At 32.0% G+C, this 23,041-nt stretch overlaps 1 protein-coding gene and 1 long non-coding RNA gene across 11 annotated transcripts in view; one reads left to right on the top strand and one right to left on the bottom strand.

Moving 5' to 3' along the window:
• The window catches only part of LOC143919269 (uncharacterized), a 494,191-nt gene that overhangs the window by 138,351 nt on the left and 332,799 nt on the right, over nucleotides 1-23,041 (top strand). The window lies entirely within an intron of this gene.
• LOC143919279 (uncharacterized) lies at nucleotides 13,203-17,017 on the bottom strand. Its single transcript, XR_013261217.1, has 3 exons — nucleotides 16,460-17,017; nucleotides 13,729-14,553; nucleotides 13,203-13,616 (listed from the first exon to the last, which is right to left on the bottom strand). It is a non-coding gene; the product is annotated as an uncharacterized LOC143919279 (long non-coding RNA).

Raw genomic sequence — 23,041 nt, 5'->3', positions numbered from 1 at the left:
CTCTTATTTATTTATTCATTACATGTAATTCATAGTATAACGGCAGACATAACCTTGATGGAACCTCGGTTTTAATCTTATATCTAAATTATTAATAGTCATAAATTGTATAAAAATATTTTTAAAATTCATATTAAAAAAAAAATTAATAAAACAAAGTATAAAAAACGTGATAACACGTTAAATTGGAGTATTATTAATCGCCACTTAATGGATTTACATCAAGGCACTATCATATATTGATATATAAGACATTTTTTCATGCAAACTGACACTGGTTATTGTTTCGTTATGAAATAATATGTAATAGTATAAATATAAAATTAATAAACGTTATCAGAAAGAAAAAAGCCTCCTCGAATATTCTAATAATTAAATATTATAATATCATACGCTGGATGCTGATATGCATGTTATTTATTTTATTTTAGTCAATTTTCAATCTTATCAGTGATATGTGAAAGCTTTTGAGGTTTAGAATTTAATACCGATTCAGATATAAATATAAATGAGGAACATGAGTAAACATTTTTACCACTGAGACTGTTTCGATTTTTATTGTATCTATCCAGACAACTGAATGGAAAGATTTTGACTGATCATTTCATAAGTCGACAGACGTTGAATCGCCGGATGATTATGAACATTCTTTACCAGAACAATTCTCTCGTGTACGGTATGTATGACAGCTCTGCAACCCTTTGAAGCGTTCGTCGAACATATCCAACGGGATTTATCATTCCTTTTACTCTGTAGGGTGAAGGTAAAATCTCCATAGACGATCAATTTACGTCCCTTCTGCGACAGTGTGTATTCGATTTGCCCTAAAAATAAATAAGAGTGTTAGATATGAACACATAAAAACGCATGCATTCAAACAGTAACTACACGAACTGATATAAATTAAAAGTACGTAAGTCTAACATTAACAGATATCACTTGAGTAGAGTAAATGAAAAAATTCATCGAAATTTAAATAAAAAATGGATAGAAAAATACCAACTATTTTATTTATTAAATTTTGATTTACGTAATTTACACAATGTCTCACATTAAGAAAGTGATTTTAGATACGCAAAACAAGGTGACGGCGACACAATGCATCATAAATTGCATTCAATATTATATTTGTGCAGAAGTCGGCAACCTATTTCGTAATGTAGTCACAATTGCAGCGAATAATAAATGAAATTCGCCGCATGTTGTAGTTTAATAGAACATTGAATATTTTTTAAACATTTAGGTACATTTTGATTTCTTGTAGTTTTATTTAGAATTCACTAATTTCACTTGAGGTTACTGGAAAAACAAGGTTGCCAACCCCTACTACTTTAGTGATTGTGTTTAGTATTCGTATGTACAATTTTGTTTAAAATCGTATATATGTTCGCTTTGCATCCTTTATTAGAATTTGTAGAACAGACCCATCTCTTTTTAGTTGTCATACTTCTGGTTTGGTTAAACTTATATCCGTTTATTTCTATCAGCTGCTTGCCTTTTCTCGATAAGACGAACTTATACGGAACTAAAAATTTATTATGTTATTAATGAGAATATGCATATGTACATATATATATATATACAATTGTTGATGTACGCCGTAATATTGGCAACTTTTATAATTACAATGCGCCTAAAAAGTAAAAAGACCCACTAAGACGAATTAAGGATAGTCAAAACCAAAAACGAATTAAATATTATATACAAAATATTTATTCAACATTAAAATATATCCACATATTTACAACATTTATTTTACATTTAGTACAATTGTGCCATAAGCTAAAACAGGTGGTTTCTTAAAAGAAGTTTTAGAATTTCGACCAGAAAGCATAATTTTTTCATTAATTGGTGGATGATTATGTTGGACGCCATTACTAACGAATACTGAATCTTTCGAGCAAATGTTAGCACCACAGCGGCAAGATGCATATGAAGAACACCGCCATCTTGTTTTTCCGTTTCCAAAGACGCGTCCATTTTTAGAATATGTGAAGCCGTTAATAGCGAGTAATCTGTTACCATTACTCAGAGGAAGAAAAAAAATTTGATCTGTGGAAAAATTATTCAATAAGTGATGATTAATTAACAGATAACAACACCCAGCACATATATGCACTAAAAACAGATCCGTTATTAGCAATTGCTTTATTACACCAATAAATAAATATAAAAATAAAATAAATATCATGAATTGCTTTTATTGGGGTCCAATATAAACAGACATAGTAATTAGTAATTGTCTACAAACGTAGAATTTCCATAGTGGGTAGCAAAAATTCAAAGAACGAAAGAGTTGCATGACCTTACATTTGAATTTTGTAGCTTTCACTTTGTTTTCATCAGGACTAATAAATAAAGAATACAACGGTTAAATGGCAAACATTATTAATCAGTTTAATTTAATCCACAACATGTTTACTGAGTAACTTAATGTTCGTCTTAAAAAAAAAACGACACTAAATATATGTACGTTAATGATTATGGTAATCGAATCTTCTGGTAATAGCATTGTTGAGGGTGAATATCCTCGCAGTGCACCCCGCTCTAAACATGCTACATCGCCAGCGAACAGAACCTTTTTTAGTTTCTGAATGCTTCAAAAACTTGTAGTCGCAGAATATGATCATAAAACCGCCAGAAGGAGAAGGTATATATTTATAGCCTGGAACAAATATTTAAGAACAACAATGTAAAAAAATATGGTCTGAAATAAAATTCGCGATGTGCCGAATTTGCACGCATACATTTGAGAAACGGAAATCATTGAAAAATTACAGTTGTAATTTTAGTGGAAAATTCAATGAAAACGACGAAATTTTAATAAACAGTAATTTTGTAATGAATTTAACAAAATAAATAACAAAGAGTACAAGTGCATATAAAAACGAATGTACATAAAAACAGTAACTGCCGATTATAAAATAAATCAATGGAAGTACACGTTTGAAATTTAATACATATTATATGCTAATATTACTTCAACTTTATTACTTTTATCTATTTACGTAGTAACTACAGATGAAGTTTTGCGATCATGCGAAAATTCGAACTCGTTTCTGTGTTAAATATAGCATGGGTTGTTTCAAACGTTTATCAAACCTACATTGGATAAATATTTAATTTTTATTTCTTTTCAATAGCCAAATTATCATAAAAAATATAAATAAATTTGATTTTTTTAAATTAAAACTCCAATGATATTAAATTAATAAATATATTACAGAATAAAATATTGACTAGGGTGAGATGTGTTTTTTTATAGTTACTTTTTTTCTAACCAGTCAACGATATCTAACAAATATATCTAATGTATGCATATGTAATAGGAATAGTGAATATTATTAAAATAATAAAATAAAACACCTGCACCAGTTAATATTGCAATAACGCTCCATTAATATGTAAAATATAATTTAATACTAAGAGAATTTTATTTTGATCAGTATAATATCAATCAATGAATAATGCAGTCACATCTAATTGGCATACTTGAGTGTAATTAAAATAAAATTTATTTTTTGTATGACAAAATCATGCTTTTTAACAACACCACAAAAGTTTTACGGAGAGTGGTTATGCAAGAGCATTGTGAAAACGATTATTTCGTCAAAAGTATAAATTTTCGCTTTGCAGTAAGTGACAAATCGTTTGTTACAACGCCAGAGGACCTTTCCTTGAGCTGAGATTCGCTCCCTGTGAAAACGGTAGCCGTCTATGCAGATCAGCTTATTTCCATATCTGGATAGGACGTATTTTGGAACTAAAAGCAAATATTTCATTGTACATAATATTACAAATGCATGACTCTATGCCATGTGAAACAAACATAGACCACTAAGAACTATGTAGCTTGATATTATTTATTTTTTACAATTATTTACATATATACAAATACAATGTTGACTGTTATCAAATAGAAAAAAATTGTAGAAAAAAAGAAAAAAAAAAAGAGGGAAAGGAATGTGAATAAACATTATGTAAACACATCCTGGTAGGCAGTTAAATAATACAATCTGTTTATTGCTCAATGTTTCGAATTAAATTACATTATGAATATTTCTGGTTTACACATAATTTATTTATTATTATAAATAATATTATTTAAAAATATATATATTTACATTAACGTTGGGACGATTTCAATAGTCTCTACTGTACTAATCTAAAGTAAATATTATTTAAGAATCTATTTTCGAGTCTGCAAGCATAATTAACATTTAACTTTTTCTGTACAAATATATCATAGTCAATTCGACCGTTTTAGATTGTGTGTATGATTATGGGGATTGTTTATTTGAATTATGACATCATCCATGGTTCTTAATCTGGCTTTGCATCCCAGATTATAATGGTTACATCTCCATCCAATCGAACCGGAAGATGAAAGACCAAATTTAATAAAACGGAATTTATTTAGAACAATGCAGGGTTTGCCTTGATATGTTCTATCGAAAACAGCAACTAAAATATAATTCATTAAAAGTTATTATTATTTTTAAATTATATACATTTCAAATGACTTTCAGTTATACATATGTATATACACAGGTATAACTAAAGATTATTTTATTATATTCAGCATTAAATTGTATACTTCTTCATATGGCACGTTCAGCAATACATTGTTGTTGTGACCATATATGTAAGTATGTATGTACATATTATTTAAATGTTACTGATCTGATCAGTCGATGTTGAGTGTTAGTTTGTCTTAATCCATTATTGGCGTAATTGCCATAATAGCGAATGCAATAGAAATCAATCAAAGTCAATGTCATTATTATTTTAAATGTTCTCTGACACAAAACATAGTATATGAACGAGTTGTAAAATTTAGCACCGAAACACCACAAAGGAGTGTAAGCACCACAAAGTAGTGTAATAAGTAGGAAATTAATACAGGTAAATAAAACAAGTTTTTAAAAAATATATAATAAATTCATTCTTTTATTGACAATATTAATTAAATTTATACATAAAAAATATTTGAAGAATAGGTACATATGTACAAATTAATATATGAGTATTCTCATTAATAATATTTTATGATATAATGCATTTTTCAATAAAATTGATTAATTCAATACTATTCGTAAAAATACTGTCATCTTTAAAATGAATTGTTGTTCTACATATGAGCTGTTATATTTGAAAGTGGCGAAAGTCCAATTTCCAATTCCAAAAACGCTATTACTGTTTGATTCACAAATTGTTATCGCTTATTTTATGTCCATTTATGTTATTATATGTCCAGAATCTCGGAAAAGTAGATTAAACGTATTACAGGCCACCAGTACTTTTTTTAATATTGTTAAAACGCAAAACATTATATTTAATGTTTTGCGAAATATTTCTCGAAATGAAGAAAAGTGGACTTATGCCACTTTTAACTATAACGGCTCATATATAAACGGTGGCGGCTTGTGCACAGGAGCTGCGATGTTGCAGCACCCCCAGAAAAATTGCGAAAAAATCGCATTTACAACTTACAAACTAGATATTTGACATACTCATTAATAATGAGTATGTTGAATATCTAATCGTTTTTATTTTAATTATATTCACAAGTTGTAATGTATACAAATGCGATTTTTTCAGAGCCACAGCTGGTATTCACGAGCTGCTACTGTATATAAATATAAATTTACTGGTGGAGATATTATTAAATATTGTCATAATTTAACATTAAATGAAGGTTTGTGGTTCGTGCACATTATTATACATAATGACGACATCTCCAAGAGTTCGCACGTACGCTTTGCAATTCTTGTGAATTGAACAAGACCATTGTAGCACATCCGTCTGTTTCGTAGATTTAGAATAAAAGGAGTAACCGTCCACAAACAAATGAGTTTTGCCCCTTTTGGATGTTCTGTAACACACTGTTGTAAAAAATGTAAAAACATGTAAATTATCTTTCAAAATGATTTTTAATTGTAAAAGATTCCTTTTGGAGCGTATTGTGAACTTTTTTACAAGGGTGAAACATTATTGCGGACATTCATTTTTAAGTCTAATTCTGTTTTATGTCTACAATGAGCACCTCAGAGAATGCTGATGCATAGGAAAATATAATGTGGTCGATACTGATTGCAGATATAAACTTCAATTGAGGTTGATATAATTTTTTATTGTGGTAAACTAGTGTCATAGATTATTTTAAAATGCAAATATCATTAAATTGGCTGTTTCCAAACTTTGGGTACAGTATTTTTAGAAAACAAAAATAGAGCCAACTTTCTACTTTTTATATCACGATTTAGTTTTTTATAAATGCATGATTTAAATAAAAGAATAAACAAAATCGATATAAAAAAAGTATTTTGTGAATAAAAATTTGTTTCCAAATAATTGAGATAAAATTGTAACAAAGTTAACCCTTTGAATGCTGACCAACGCTGATCGGTGTTTTGCCAACAAGCCTAAAATACGCCGATAGGGGTTATTTTTTGAGTATGTAAGAAATAAACAAGAATTAGTGGGTAACTAAGCTTTTCCAGGTAGCATTGAAAAAAAAAATGTATTGAACATGGGTCCTGTAATCCGCATCAATGTTTATAAAGACTGGTTTACACCGGAATTTCTGAATTTATAACCATAGCAGTATTTCCCAGTGGAAATCCCTAGCTGCTGAGTATTTTAGATTGTTAGCATTACATTTTAATAAAAATGAAGAAAATGGAACTAGTTTAGGAAAAATACATTCATCAATAGACTTCTTTTATTTATTTTATATTGTTGCAAGATATATTATAGTCTAAACACACCTTTACAAAACTCGAAATCCTCGGTGGTAGTTATTTACTACAATTTTATACCTGCTTTCTATTGGATTTCTAAATAATTCTAGTTGGAAATGTTGGCGAAATTTTCAGCGTAGCGGGCTTTCAACAGAAAAGACGTCAGCACTCAAAGGGTTAATAATGATATTTAATAATATTGATTCCAGCGTTATATTACTATCTAGTTTGGAAAATGTCATGGACAAAATTGCAAATTATGGGAGATTTAATAAATATCATTCCCATAAACACAAGTATGTATGTATATATATATATATATATATATATATATATATATATATATATATATATATATATATATATATATATATATATATATATATATATATATATATATAATTTTTTATGAACTCAGCGGAGTGGTATTGCAAAAAAAGTGATCAAACGAATTTTTGCGCATTCGGAGGATGGTCGTGATTGGTGATAATTTTGGCGACAACACCATCTTCCAATTGAAGTCTAGCAGGACAACCGTTATCAGAAGACGCGTCTGAACAACACCAGAATTCCTTTCCATTCTCATCGTCCCCACTTTTCGTATATTCATGTCCATTGTAGACCAAACAAGACTCGTTTCCATGGCTGAGAATGTAAGGTACATCTGAAAAAATAACGAAAATTTCACACGTGTAAAATTTCAAACTGATGTTTCAAATGTGTTGATCGTAATTGAAAAACATACGTTGGCTGTTAACTAGAAACTGGAGTAATCACTGTTTGATGCAAAAATTAAACAAACAACGTCTTGATATATGTATAATACTTTTATTTTGTAAAGTTATTCTTATGAATTTACATACATCATAACTACAACTCATTGTGAACTTTAAAATATAATTATTTGTGAAAAGCATGACTTGAGAGTTATGGTAGGGTGTCTGAAATTATTATTGAAAGACGTTTGTGTGCTAATATTTTCAATACATTAATTTCTATAAGAAAATATTTTTTCACTACTCGCCACTGATTTAAGACAAAACTTACAATTCCAAGTATTCAAAATAATTTGGATTTAATTAAGCTTTTAGTGATTGTGTAAATCTTTAAAAGATATTACATCAGAGTTGTAAGTATAAACAGCTGCACTGCATTTAGGTTTACGACATCTCCATCTAATCTTTCCTTTATTTTCAACATGTTTCGAAAAAACATATCCACCAAAATATAATAAAGTCTTCCCATTCATATTAGTAATCATTTGCGCTAGAAAAACAAATGAACAAAAACAACGATTAATAAAATAAGACTTCAACAAAATTATTCAAGGGATTATCAAAAGAATCTAAGGAAATTAATGACTGAATGAGCAAAATGATTATATAAGTTAATAAGATTATATAACTAGTTTTAAATAATTAAGCCAATTTTATTGGTTTACAACAATCAGATATTAAGAGAAATACATATACATATTGATTTCGAATATGAATTGTAAAAGGACAGATTAGTGTGTGTGAATGTTATGGATAAACACGATTGTTTCGTCAACTGTATGCAATTTCGCATTGCATTTTTTAGAAATCCTAGATGAACATCTCCAATACTTCCGTTTGCCATAATAATGGCTGAAATAATATCTATAATTTTCGAATTTTATGATTTTATTTCCTTTTTGGGATATTGTGTATTCCGCTGTAAAATAGATCAAAACATAATGGAATTTAAAATAGCTGAACATATGTAAATACTATTTGATGTTTACTTTCTAAGCGTAAAATGAAAGATAAAAAACCAATAAGTCGTTTATTTCAATATTGAAGTATTACAAATTTGGATGTAACATAAACGAGATTGATAAATTATAAAAACTATATACTAGTGAATACTATATATACATACACAATATAAAAAAGAACATTAAAACCAGACTATAGAAATTAAGCTTTCTTTGAATTTCAACAAAAATTGACTAGATAAATGTTAATTTGGTTTGACGTAAAGAAAATCTGAACCGTATATATATAAGAGTAATTGTGTAAAAACACACGAAACATACGCAAAATAGGAAACAATGTTAGTCATGATAAAAAAATCTCAAAATAAAAATTGGTAAATTGTAAATCTATGAAATACACCACAATGTACAAGATAAAACTCACTTAGGAACTAAAAACAATACTATCGTTGGAGACCGTTCGAAGACGACCATATAAAATACAAAAGTATCAAATAAATATTATCGATTTATTAACCCTTTGACGATGAACACTGCGAGTTAAAAAATCTCACATAAAATAGGCACATTACATTATATAATACTAGTAGTAGTCATAAATACGTTATTATAATAACTAAAAAAAAGAAAATATTTCCTTAAATAAATTGTATCGTAAAATGATTTAAGTATATCTGTTATTGCATAAATGGAAGCATTGACTTTCAACCGGAAGCATTTAAGTTTCTACAAATTTAGTGTCCAACTTCAAGTCAAAAGGCATTGAATATCAAAGAAGGATTCTTGTTAACACATTTTTGATGATCATGATAGTTTTTAACAGTGACGATTCGATCTCTAATGGTGAAAAGTACTGCTCTACAGCCTTTAGTTCCGTGGGTTGAGCAGATCCATCGTTCCTTCTCTCCACTGGTCGATTGGCGCGAGTATGTGAAATTGTTGAACTTGACTAGAGGTCTACCCTTTTTAGACCAAGTATACACGACTAAAAGCATTACAAGAAATATTCCATCATTAATATCGAGTTAATATTTAAGGTCACTTTGTACAACTCGGAGAACTATTGTAGTCACGAAACACTCAAATACAAATTTGTGCATGCAATATTTCATTAAAACCAAGTTTTGCTCAAAGCATTTATTGCATCTCTCGAAAAATAATATATAATATAAGTTTTATAATTATTTTCTATCGTACAGAACTATGTATAAGTATATATGTATTTAAATATTTCGAAGATTGCGTTCATCAATGTGGAGGTTGATCATATTGTTATGTATTATACTAACTTAGAACAAATTGTATGTATAATATGTACAAAATTCGATAAATTATAGCACCCATAAAATAAAATAATTAATCTAATGTAAGTATGAATGTATTTCCTACATTAAATAATTACTAAATATCATGGGTATACAAATCTATTTCATATAAATCTGTAGCGCATATTATTAAGTTTTTAAAACGAAATAATATTGCATACACACATACATATTATATAATATCGATAGATGTTCAGTGCGAATGATGGTCAAAGTGATAAACTATTCGATCTTCAATTGTGTGCATTCTTGCTGTACAACCTTTATTAACATGTGTGGAGCAGCCCCATCGTTTTTTGATGGAAGAACTGCCCAGTAAACAGTATGTGTAAAATCCGTACTGGATAAGTGGCTTTCCCCTCTTAGAATACACATATTGAACTGAAAATAATAACAAAATTATAGATTTGCTAAAACTGTTGCTAGTCAACATCAAGCAAATCTGGTCATGATTAAAATCAGTAATAAAAACAGGTCGTCCGGATAAGTCAGAGCTTTTATATTAGTTTGGAGTAGTGGCGTTTGATGACCAAAAGTTTGCCAAAAAAATACTACCTTTCACTAAGACAAAAGCTCTCCTTAATGCCAATAATTTCTAATATAATAGCCATCCGCGGCTATTTTGAGTAAATAAACGCGTTTTTTAGATTAAATGGAATACGTACATATAATAAATAAATGCTAATCATTTTTATTTTATTCATAATTGAAAAAAAAACAAGTGACTTTTTAAAATAACCATCATAACTAAGCAAATAATTTTAAACATCTTTTTTTATTATTTAAACAAATTCCAACATTGCACACTGAGCAATACTACATAGACTTGTCTTATATTAATTTTTATCAAGACGATTTTCAATATAAACACATATTTATTTGTATTTTTAATTGGCACAGGTTTTCTTAGTCTCTTCACAAATGTTATGAGTCCATGCCAATTAAGTCAGTTACAATTTCCCATCATCGTTAGACAAATCGACGAAGTACCATAATATTATGTACGTAATATTTATTTTCATTGTCTATGTATTTTAAAACCCAACTCTATGATATCAAATGTATGCAAGTAGCCAATGTGTTTATTATAATCTTAAAGATAAGATCCCAACTTTGCATAGGTAGAAATTTCTAGTCTTCAGCTAAACTTAAATATAACAGAATCTTTTCAGTAAAGTGTCAGTCAATGACATTATCTCTATTCAGCTGACCAACTTTCGGATCTAACAAATTATCATTTCAACGTACTTAAACAGTCAAAAAGTGAACTAAACTTGTTTTGAAACATGACGTATATAATATACGGATCTTAAATTCAATATCGAATGAGTTTATAATTGGATAGATATGTATTGTAGTCTGCACTAATTTAAAATATTTAGAGCATTAAAATTCTAATTTATTTTATATCGTTTTTTTTTTAATATTTCGACGAAAAGTTCATTGATCTAAATATAGCCGAAATTTTCAAAGATCCATTCAGTTTTTCTAAGTACATGTATACATATAGTATTATGAGAATATGTCCAGACTTAATGGAATTTGTGCGTAGACAATAGACACGCCAGAATAGGCCAGAACTGGACCCATACATGTCCAGACAATGGATACGCAAGAGTAGCCCAACGTATCGCAGAAGCTGAGCTCTACAACTTGTCCTTTAAAAGATCAGACATTCTGGAGTGAGCGGTTATTTCGTGTGGACCTCCTGAGTCGTAGAATAAATGCTGTGAAGCGACTTTGGCCTTTCATTTTGACCCTGAACTCAACCCCTACATAGTAGTATGCATATTAATATGTTCGAATAAACTTGTAAATATTTATATGGATTGGTTTATTGTCGATAAATAACTAGAAAAAAAATTTCTTTAAAATGCGATACATGTGTATTTGATGGTATTTTTTTTTATTTGTGACTAAAATTCGAAAATTCTATTAATTTTTCAGCCAATTTATTGAAAAAACAAATACAATCATAGTTCACTTAAAATTAAACCAAAATACCAGATCTTTTTTTTATATAAAAATGTTAAAACTATCAATTGGAAATATTATATATATATATATATATATATATATATATATATATATATATATATATATATATATATATATATATATATATATATATATATATATATATATATATATAAATTATATAAGCTTCTTAAAACTATGTATGTATGTAACTTTTAATATAATCAGTGATCGTGCTGATCGTAAGCATAAACAACAATATCGTCAATAGTATGTAAGCGAGCTCGGCATCCCTTGTTCAGATGAGTAGAACAAACCCAACGCAATTTTATGCCACTGCAACCCATGTATCGGAACTTGTAGTTATTGTACACAATCATTTTTTTACCTTTCGCTGACATTATATAGCACACTGAAAAATAAAGGTATCACATTTTAATTAAACAATCATAATATTCAAACATGAAATTTCTAGCAATATTTTATAATACATAGATATATATAGATAGCCGGCAGCATGGTTTGGTGGTTGGGCTTTTGTCTAGCACCGAGGCGCCGGGTTTGATCCCATGAGTTGATCTCGATTGAAAATAATTTATTCTAAGAATATATGTAATGCTGCTGGTCAGACTTGGCTATTTGTGACTCCAGGTCGATCGTTTCCTATCAGAGTTTGCAAATTTTTCTGATTTCATTATTGAAACAGTTCCTCGATTAAAAATTGGCTTAAAACCTTCCTACCTACTATGTCACCACTATTTGAGTATGATCAATGTGCAATAAAATTTATGTGCAAGTTAAAATTCATATATGTCTCGTTAATTTCGAGTTTTCAGTGTCTCGTAATTCAGCGACTTGTGTAATAAAAATGCTGCATTGTTTGTAATTGGCCAGGAAGGCACTTTGGGGTTTACCTGTTTGGTCTTCTTGGTATATACGTATATAATAAAAAAATAAGCGTCTCTATGATCATTCCCCATATGAGTATTGCTCACACGAGGATCCTACATACCCATATAGAGTATTCCCTACTTATATAATTCTTCACAATAATTTTTACTGCAAGAGGATTAAGGTTTCAATATGAAAAATTGGGGTCCTAGGCATTTGAATTCTTTTTTAATGTTTCAAATATCATTTTACTTAGTACATACGCACAATATGAGTAACTACAAGCGATTGCAAATTATTGATGATACATTTTTCTTACATATATAAAAATGTTCTGAATTTAAATGCAAAAACAAATGAAACATTTTTTAAGATTTCAAATAATTATTATACTTGCGGTCGCTATGGAAGTTTATTTAATTTTGCAGACTGCTTATAGAAATAAATTTACGTACTCACAATATGTTACAGAACGTATGAAATTATGTATCAAATCTTATGAAGGGAAAAAATTCATAAAGCATTCTTTAAAATATGCACATTGTTGTATTTTATTGTTTTTCTGATATGATACACACATATTATATAATCTAAATTAAAAAAATATATACATTATACAGATACAAATGGTCTTGTTTCCTGTGATTCAGAATAGGATGCTCCCAATTACATTTGGTGGATTAGCACTGACTGTGTTTACGGCCTAAGGAATTTTTGTCATCGTGGTATAAGGTTCTGCTTTATTAGGGCGGGAATTGTGACAATGCATAGTTGGGTGTTGTACGATGTTGCCATATTTGGTCTTTATACTTGAATGGCACTTCAAAGAGCGACTTGCTCTACATCTCCATGTTAACACTTCATTTGTAGTGCGGAAGTAGAGGTATTCGAAGCCCAAGTGAATCAACACACGATTTCCTCGCTCGGTGGTTGAATATGAGACTGAAAAGTAATAAACAAAATTTCTTTTAAAACATAATTTATTAATATATATTCAACTTTTTTTTTAGCAATATCATGGCAAAAAAAATGTTATATTATATTTTAAACTTACTTGTTTTCGGAATTTACTGACACCGTTTAATGTGTCAGTAAATGGCAGTAGTTGATACACAGAGCTACAAAAAAAATCTTGCCGGAGCGGAAACTAATCAATCTTTATTCCGTTTGGCTCACTGAATTCGAATATGGCAATGATTTTTGTTAGTTTCTTCCCGTTTATGAGATGTGAGCGTTTAAAAAAATGGTCAATTTTTACAGATTTCTGGCTTTTGCAGTCTATTACTCAAAATCTAGTATTTCTGTGTCAAAAGTGAGTATTTCAATCAATAGTCCGATATTTTTCTAATAATTGTGATTTTTTTTTTTGTTTATTGTAAGCGAATTTCAAAAATATATTTTTTTACACATTTATTTCTTGAGCTATCGTGCATTGGACCAGTTTTATATATTACTACGTTTACAGTGACTGGTCATTTACCGCTAGTAGTACGTTAAGACAAAAAATAAATAAAATAACAAGATAAAATATTAATCGTTATAAACGTAGTAGTCATAAAATGACAAAAAAAGTTTTTAATAAAAATGTTTTTTTTAAATTCCCCAGCTAATTAATTACAAATAAAAAAACACAATCATAGAAAAAACATCTGAATATTGATTCCAATACTCAATTTTGGCACAACAATACTAGATTTTTTAATTTAAGACTGTAAAAGCAAAAAAATGCGAATTTTTCAATCGCTCACATCTCATAAACGAGGCCAAACCAAGAAAAATCATAATAATATTCGAATTCCGTAAGTCAAACTTGGTAAAGATTGATTGATCTCCACTCCTGTAATTTTTTGTTGCTCAGTGTTACCCATGTGTGGATTATCTATGAACGAAAAAAATTTCTCTGGTAACATTTTCAAAAAAAGACTACAAAATAAACCAAAATCTTAGATTTTTTTAATGACTTATGAGCATTTACATTTATATTTATTTTTTTATAGAATTTGTGTTGAAATCTTGATGTACATGCAATAAAAATACAAAATGAATGTTGGAAATAATGGAATTCCCTTGTGAGGAGTTATATATGTGATGTCTATGTATGTAAGTGAGCAATACTCATGTCGGCGATAATCCATTCACTAAGATTATCAGACACCTACGAGATGATACAACTAGTAATGTCGATGGAATGCAGTATACATATATATAATCAATCACACGTGTACATATAATTGCTATAAAAAAGGAAATTGAAAATAAAACAATTCATACTATAAAATTTTATATCCATTTGAACGAAGCGTGTACAAAATAACACCACATTATAATATTTTGATATCCAAGTCTGGCAAATCACATTTATTTATTATTTTGGGATGATTGTGTGTATTATTAGTGACAACAAGCGTCGATCCCACAGTAGCTAGCCTGGCTCGACATTTACATTTTTGCGTCTGTGTGCATTGCCAAGTTTTTTTATTATTTATCATTCTTTCAAAGTTGAAAGTATATCCTTCGTACACTAATTGAGGATTGCCACGAATGCTGAGAATAAATTCAAGCGGACCGCAATCTTCTACTTTTGAAATGTTTTGTTTATTATTATTTTCCGATTCGAACAAATCTGTGATTATATCAGATGATTCTGTGTCAATTTTTTCTATATTTGACTCATCGTCATAGGCCACCAATACAGCATAATATTCTTCTACAATTAAGTAAAAATAAAAAATATATATATATTAAAGATTAAATTTTACATTGAAGTTAATTTATATATTAATGATAAATAGCTTAGACAAGTATCAAACAAAAATATGTGCATATTGAATAATTTATTTGTTAATGATAACTACAAAACGGAAAATTTCAACTTTTTACATTTGGTATTATTTCAATATAGCTTTCAATTTGTTGATGTTTTCTTATCCGTCTAAAATCAGGTTCGTGATTGTGATCGCCGGTCTTGGACTGAATTTTTCTATCTTTTGTAACACATCTCGCATGGCAATCTTTGGTACAACACGTCCAATACTGTCTAGTTTGTCTCTGTTTGGTCATTCGGTAAGAATGATTACTGAGTAACAAACACGGTGCCCCTTTCTGGGTTCGAATGAAAGACAATATTTCTGAAAACAATTATAAGAACTAAACAAAAAAAGGTTTTGACAAAAGTGTAAGTGGATTATTTTCTTACCAGTTAAAAGGAATTATATAAAAAATTCACAGCCACACATAAAATATAACCATTGATAAACATAGGTAAATAAAAAACAATTATTTGTAAAATAAATTTATTATCTTACACACGTACAATAGTTTATTGGCAGGTTTACAAATAAAAACATATATATATATATATAGACATTTTCAATAAACCAAATGACTTTGGGTAATAATTAACATGCATATATAAATCAATCAATAAATCCTCAGCTTCTATTAAACTACGCCACCTCTAAATTCACATTGGACTTTTATAGAGATGTAAAAAAACCTTCAATGAGTTATTTTTTCAAATTTTATGGGCAAATAAAACCGTCCTTAAAAACAATACAAAATTTTGATATAGTCGTTATAAACATCGACGACTTCAAAAACGGCGACGATAAGTGAACAAGCTAAGAAGTGGTATGTAAAAATTAATCAACATAGCTGCATATAAGAAAATGAATCAAGTAAACGCTTAACCAAATTAGACGTTCGAAAAGCATACAAGTTTTGAATGAAAAATAATCTAAAATAGAGATAGAGATGACTTATAAAAAGGTTGGAATGGAACTTACCCAGCCGAAGGGAATTGAAACGACCACTATTGAGGGTTATGCTTTGAGGTTATGTTGTGACGTTTGGCACTAGCCATCGAAACTCCGCTTCCACTGATTCAGTATAGACTTGCACTCGTCGGTCGATGTCAACTGAACTTAAGCACAATTCAAATGAAGAGGAATCGAAGGTGCATTGGTACAAAGCGAACGTTGTGCGACAGAAACGGACACAAGACCGACTGAGCAAAACTCACCGCGCCGTCGACGAGACGTCAAATTGAAGATATTGCGGGAATCTGTCGCGCACTCGCTGCACGTGAACATTTAACACACACACACACACATACACTATTGAGGTAGAAAAAGTGTTTTATTTATATTATTTTGAAGGTGTCGAGCGGCAAGTGAAGATTTCGAAATAGTGACCAACGCGAGGTACATCTGTGAGCTGAATGAGGACACGAATCGAGGGAAAGACGCGGCGGGATTCTCCATAAGGGCGACGAGCGATGAGCGAAAACCGACAACGATCACTTGACAGCGACGCCATCGCTCTAGCATCGCACTAGCGACCCTAGCGGTGGACTTCAAACTACTTTTCATTTTTTGTTTTTCTCCTACTGCTACTTGGCCACAAGCCCTGATATGTATTACCTAATATTAGGTAAAAGTGAGAACGCTCGACAGGAAAAGCGGGGCTAGATGTTGGTTGCCATTATGCTGGCGCCAGACATGTGATCAAATAAGTGTTCACATGTGTGGCACGGGTATTTGATAATGTGGCGGCTCGCTTATACGACATGGTCGAGTTTGGTTGCCTTCCTGCGAGTGGGAACCAACTCGGCTGGGTTCGGAGAGTCACTACTCACTCTACCTTTAGCTGTCATATAATAAACACGTGCATTAACATGCCAGTCGTCTCATTCGTTCATCCCCCATAATACTATTGTCACATATTTGATCACTTAAGTGCGCTTTGCCATTCCGTGTCGGTTTTTTAGCGCACATCAAAGGGATAAAAATCCAAATGTTTGTGTGCCTGCCACACTGCGCGAAGCCCAGTTGCGCGAGCCTAGTTGATCAAATCTTTGAACATATATCTGGTAGATACAATAATATGTGACAAAATGTGTGAGCAAAGTCTTCAAAGAAGTGATCACCGGCATAATGGCAACCAACATCTAGCCCCGCTTTTCCTGTCGAGCATTCTCACTTTTACCTAATATTATGCCTTCGTTACGGTTCGGTGATTACTAGTCAAATGTGAACCGATAACAGGATAACCGGTCGCTCTAGATCGATCACACGTCGTCACCCGTCACACTAAAACTGGTCGCAAGAAAACTGGTCACATCCAAATATTGGTCACGAGACAACTGGTCACACCCAAAGATTAAAAATTGGTCGCATTTTTGGATGTGACTGTAGGCGGGGTACTAATGTGTTGACCGTATCCCGGCCTAACGAAACACTGTTGTGCTAGTTTTATAAAGTTTTATTGTTTGCCTATGGTTGTACAAAGGTATGGTATTTGTGGGCAAAAGTATGTCGTTCAGCGGTCTCTGGATATGGTAGAGTGTCGCTGGCTCGGCATTCAGCTATGTTCAGAAGGTCTCTGGATGCGGCAGTGTGTTGCTGGCTCGTTGTTCGGCTATGTTCGGAAGGTCTCTGGATACGGCAGTGTGTTGCTGGCTCGTCCGGCTGGTTGATCTTCCAAGTCCGCGTAGTGTAGTGGTGGCTGGTCAGGAGCTGTATGTTGACTGGTCTGCTGTTGTGTGTCGACGCTTGCTGCTGTGGGTCGACTGGCGTTGTTTGGGTTGTACCTCCTTTTATAGTGTTTCTGGAATCGCCTGACCGATGGTGGTGGTTTGTTGATGCGTAAGAAAGGAATGCACTTTTGTCGAGGCGTAGAATTTTCTGGAACGCTTGATGGAAGTGGTTATTGATGCGTGCGAGCATTTAGTTGTTGATGCGTACAAGAGGAATGCACTTTTGTCGAGGCGTAGTATTTTCTGGAATGCTTGGCGCTGTTCCGCTCGATGTATTTTGTTGTTGCGGAATATTCTCGAAGGTTTCGATGACGATGACGACGACGAGATTCCTACATGACCATATTAATAATAATAATACTGTAAAGTGGAAACATGAGAGGGAGTATCCACTGTTTAAGTTCATTCGTGGGCGAATAATAGAGACCCTGGATTAGGCTAACGGGACTCAGTATGTGTCCGAACAAAGGATATGCTGGAGTTCTCATAGAGCTAGACGAGTGCGTGCGTAAACAATATACTCCTCACGGTAAACCTTTAAGTGTCAAGACAATAGACACATTCATGGATCGAGGAAGCTGTGCTGTGCAAATTGTCCTTTATAAGGAGATACACACGGTAGATCAGATTATTTTGGACTGAGTCAAATTTTGCCCCTCCCCTCCTGAGTAAATCTGAAATGACGTCTCCGTGAAGGAAGGAGAGATATATGTAATGGAGAGGATCCATTGTCGATAATAAATTTAGTCAAGTATTAAGTCAGTTATTGTAGGAATCTAGCACAACTTGTGCTAATACATCAAAACCAGTGATCACATCATCAAACCTGTACAAACACGCATAACTCAAGGGCAACGACTCTTCGACCATTCCAGAAGAAATAGTTCATCGCTCGATCGTAAAAGAACGAAACCCGACAGTGATGTCATCAGGCAACCACGACACATGTCCTGAAAGGTCGTAAGCACGTGGCAGTCATTAACGCATGGCACGCTCGCATTCTCAAACGAACGACGTCCTGGCACACTGACCCCAGAGCACGCGCCTCGAAAATAGGTCAAACACGTGTTCCCAACATACGTGTCCTGGAAACGATGACAAAGCAAATGCACACGGCACGCACCAACCCAGAACGTATATAAAGCCACGCAGCAGCTCGCAACGCCAGAGTGAACCTCTGGAGTTCAACCAGACCACTTCTTCGAAGCTCAACCTCTTCGTACATACAATAACCATTGTAACAATTGAACAAAAATAAACGATCCTCTTACAAACACAAACGGTGCTTTTTTAGACCGGGACACGGTCAACACATCTATTCCACGTTTTAAATTATTTATTATTGAAAACTACAATTTAAGGTCTGTTCATACCTAGTCAGCACGTACCGACTTCAGCAGGTATCCGGCCGTACGAAAAGTATTCTTTGGTACATTTTGTATGGGTATATTCATACCAACCGTCACGTTTACGCCACGGCAGGCTTACAGCAGTACCCGACATTTCCTGTTCATAACTTACAGCAACATCCGTCAACGTATAGTATCCGTTTTTTTGGCTATCGTGGAAATATACACGCGAATTACGTGCCACGTGTTTTGGACCAATTATCGATAGTGACAGTTGACAGCTGTTCAATCTTTCGACATGGTTTTGGCGCAAATATTTAAAACATATTTAAAAAAATTTAAAATTTTTTACGGAAATATTTAAAAAAAAAATTGTCCATCATCCACAAGCTCCTTATACAGTGTCCAAAACTCTCCTTCGGTTTCTCTATGTTTTAACATGGGATGCACATCAAAACGCCTCCGTGCTTTTTTATTGCCTTCTTGAGCTTCTTCTTCCAACAACAACGCGATTATACATAATTTTTCGTTCGATAAACGCCGAAACATTTTTGCTGACTTGTATTCTGACGCGTAGCTACGAACGCACGTTTATGCATTCATATTGTAAGTACTCGACAATACGACGTAAGCAATATTGCGCCGTATCGTCATGGCCAGTAATGTATAAGTAAGCCGATTTTGCCTTGCACTCGGCCAAATTGCTGTAAGCGTGACGTGACCGCGACGTGTAGGTAGATATGAATAGAAATGTAATAAAATGACATATTTGGAACGGAGTCGTGCAGTGCTGAAGCCGTGCAGTGCTGTTAAGTATGAACAGACCTTTAAGCTTAGAGAAGGAGCGTAGCACGAATGGATTGCTCAGTTTTTTTTTGCGGAGTTGGATAAACCAACCGACTGGTGGTTTTGTTAAAAGTGAGGAGTAAATCTTCAGATGTCACACGTAGAGGAGTGATGGTGCATGGCATGGAATCGAAGTCATCCTTCGCCCACAATTTTTGCAGAGAACTCGTGTAGCATTTGATTGTTGTTGAGGTATGTTTAAATTCAGACGCGAGTATATTTTGATCAAACGATATTTACAAGTTCAGCCTAGTTAAGCCATAAGCTCACTCTGAACATGAAATCTGGTAATCACATCGAAAGCGACGAAAACGAGAGAAGCGTTTTTTGCACGCGTGGTGTGTAGAGTGTAGTGGCAGCCGTGACGACTGTCAAAACGAGACGTTTGTGTTGTGAGGATTGGAGTGTCCATTCGTCGAGCACTGTTTGGCGTCCGCGCCCCTTTCCACTCTTTCCCGACTTCCGAATTGCTTTCCGTGTCGCCCCCTCCCCTCGTTTGGAGTCCCCCGCACTTCCTTTCCCGTTTCCGTCTCCGTTGGCGCCCCTCCCCGCCCCCCCTCGCGTCCTGTTTCGATTCGAATGGCGAAGCCCCTGTGCAATTATCAAAACAGACCATCACATCGACCGACATCACACCACTTGCCATTGATCAGATCGAGTGCTCGGCTTCGGGCTCGGAAAACCAAAGTGTAACTGACGTTTGACATATTTGTAAACATCCGTAATATTCGCGCGTTTTCCGTCGCTTGCTCGTTTCCACTCACCTAGTCGTTCGCGAACTGTCCGAGTCGCTCTGTCAGCTTTCTGTTATGTTTGTTTCACGCGGTTCTGCTTTATCTAGTTCTGGGAAACGTTTTGAATTTGACATAACCTCTGTGCCGTCGAAGCTGCGCGTTTAATACGCGAATCGAATCGTAAGTTGCATTTTTATTATTCACGATAAAGTGTACAAACTTGTTTCAATGACGTCCGTCGCATTTAATATTATCCACACTTAAAACTCGAATGTATATCACTGTTTAATTGTATTTACATATTTGTTGAACACTCATATCGACTATTTTAGTACATATGTATGTAGATAAGCTTTTTCGTTTTAATATATAAACGTCGAAGGTTGTACAAATCATCTGACCAAACGATAAATAATGTTATTATTCTAGAATTTGGGAATTTATTTTTAATTCGTACCATTATAGTTAAACAGATCTATAATTTCTGATGAAGCAACATCAGAAATTATAAATCTGTTTATCGTCGTGCTTTTTTGCAAATTTAAAATTCAATCATTAAAATGGTATCAATATTGTTTATAATTGATTTGAAGTTTGTCACATGAAATCTTTATCAGATAACTTTTCCTCATTAAGTATCATGTAAAAATATTATATCTTCCTCAAGTAATCAAAATTAAACATGGTCACTTATCGTTCGTTGTTTATTCTGTAGTTTAAATGTTTCGAATTTGTAGAATAAAAAATATTACACTGAACAAATTGGCGATTATCGACTTATACAAAATATTGGTAAATACATGTGCAATAAATATCATTTATAATTACATAAATTTATTACCGGTGTGCCCTTTGTGGTGCACCGGTAATAAATTTATTTAGGTAATCAATTTATTATTTATCTTGTATCCACTTTCGTTATTAAATATGTGGTTAAAGAAATTATTCAATCCAATAGAATTTTATTGATATTTGACGAATCTACGTTTTACATTTGACGAATCACTAAAACCAAAAACTACCCCAATTTAAAAATAGTATACAATGTGAATAAAAAACTTAACAAACCTTTTTTTTTACAAAAACCAAAACGACAATTATGAAATTATGCGGTTTTTCATATTTATCTATATATGTTGTGTTGTATTTATAAAGAAAGAACCCAATAAAATATTAAGAGTAAAAATATGTTTGTATTATTTATTTTTAATCTTAATTCATATATATTCCTTATTTGTTTTGTTTAAAATTAATATATAAGAATAAATTTACATATTTTATATATTATTATGTGGTTTTTAGTAAAAATTTGTTTAAATCAGTATATTACATATTAATAATGCTGATTATTTTTTATAAACAAAGTGAACTATGGTAATTAATTTTATAATACCCATCAAACAACTTCTATATGTTAGTATTTAAAACAACTTTTGATATTTGATTAATGTCAATAAATCATAAAATAAAAATTGTCTTTACTTATTTTATAGTAGATGTACATATGTATTGTATGTTTGTTATAAATTTACATAATTAATTTTACTAAAATTATATGGCATAGTATATATATATGTATGTTTAACTTTTAGTTCAATTTCAGGTGTATTAATGCTATCTCAAAAACGAAAAATGCTGATGAAAGTGGGAGGTTTCACATTCCGACAAAAAGTTGTATGTAATGGGAAGGTTACGTGGGTTTGTTCTACTCACAAAACTTGTAAAGCTATTTTACACACTATCGGTAGTAAAATAGTAAAAATACAAAAGGAACACAATCACCAACCGTCTTCACGTTTACGAGCATCTTATATTGAAGTGAACACTGGATCGATTGACGGAGTAGGGAGTGTAGAAGAATTGACTAGATCCAGTGAAGACCCCCTTCAAATAGATGAAAAA

The sequence above is a fragment of the Arctopsyche grandis genome, chromosome 11 (assembly GCF_051622035.1).
Source record: "Arctopsyche grandis isolate Sample6627 chromosome 11, ASM5162203v2, whole genome shotgun sequence".
In the NCBI taxonomy this organism is placed as follows: Eukaryota; Metazoa; Arthropoda; class Insecta; order Trichoptera; family Hydropsychidae; genus Arctopsyche; species Arctopsyche grandis.
This window is presented reverse-complemented; position numbering and strand designations above follow the sequence as displayed.